The sequence below is a fragment of the Pygoscelis adeliae genome, unplaced genomic scaffold, assembly GCF_000699105.1.
Source record: "Pygoscelis adeliae isolate BGI_AS28 unplaced genomic scaffold, ASM69910v1 Scaffold174, whole genome shotgun sequence".
NCBI lineage: Eukaryota > Metazoa > Chordata > Aves > Sphenisciformes > Spheniscidae > Pygoscelis > Pygoscelis adeliae.
The window spans coordinates 5982379-5983068 of NW_008824676.1; positions in this window are offsets into that span (position 1 = coordinate 5982379).

Consider the following 690-nt stretch of genomic DNA (forward strand, 5'->3'; position numbering starts at 1 on the left):
AAAGGCCTTGACTCTGTGTAAGCACTGCTCAGCAATAACGAAAACATCCCTGTATTATCAACACTGTTTTCAGCACAAATCCAAAACGTAGCCCCATACTAGCTATTACGAAGAAACTTAACTCTATTCCAGTCAAAACCAGCACAAGTATATAAGAGCAGAGCTATCCCTCTGCCATCTTCCATACAGCACATTTTTAGTATTTCGTCTGTTCATAGCGACTTATTTCCTTAAGCAAATCTAAGAACTGTAAACTCATTGCATGGTCTGTACCATGATTTTAGTCAGGTGATAATTTTTCTCAAATCTTGAGAATGCCTATTTACATTCTAACCTTGAAAATCAATACTTTCAAAAAAGAACTGTATTAAAGACATATTAAAGACAGTAACAGTAATACAGCTGATGGTCTAATTAGTACCTCCTTCTTCTTTGCACAGTGTTTAGAAATATGGTCAGAAGACCCACAGACAGCAAAAGAGAAATGAGACAAGATTATGAAGGACAGTGAAAATAAAAAGGCCCAAGTGTGTTCTGTCAAGACAAAGTCTGATGTGTAAACTTCAGAGTGATTTATCTTAGTCAGAAGACTGACTGGTTAGCATGCAAAGTCATGGCATGTGTGGCCATTCATAATGACTCTAACTAGACCATGTACTTAGGGTATACTGCCTACTCTATAGGGATTTT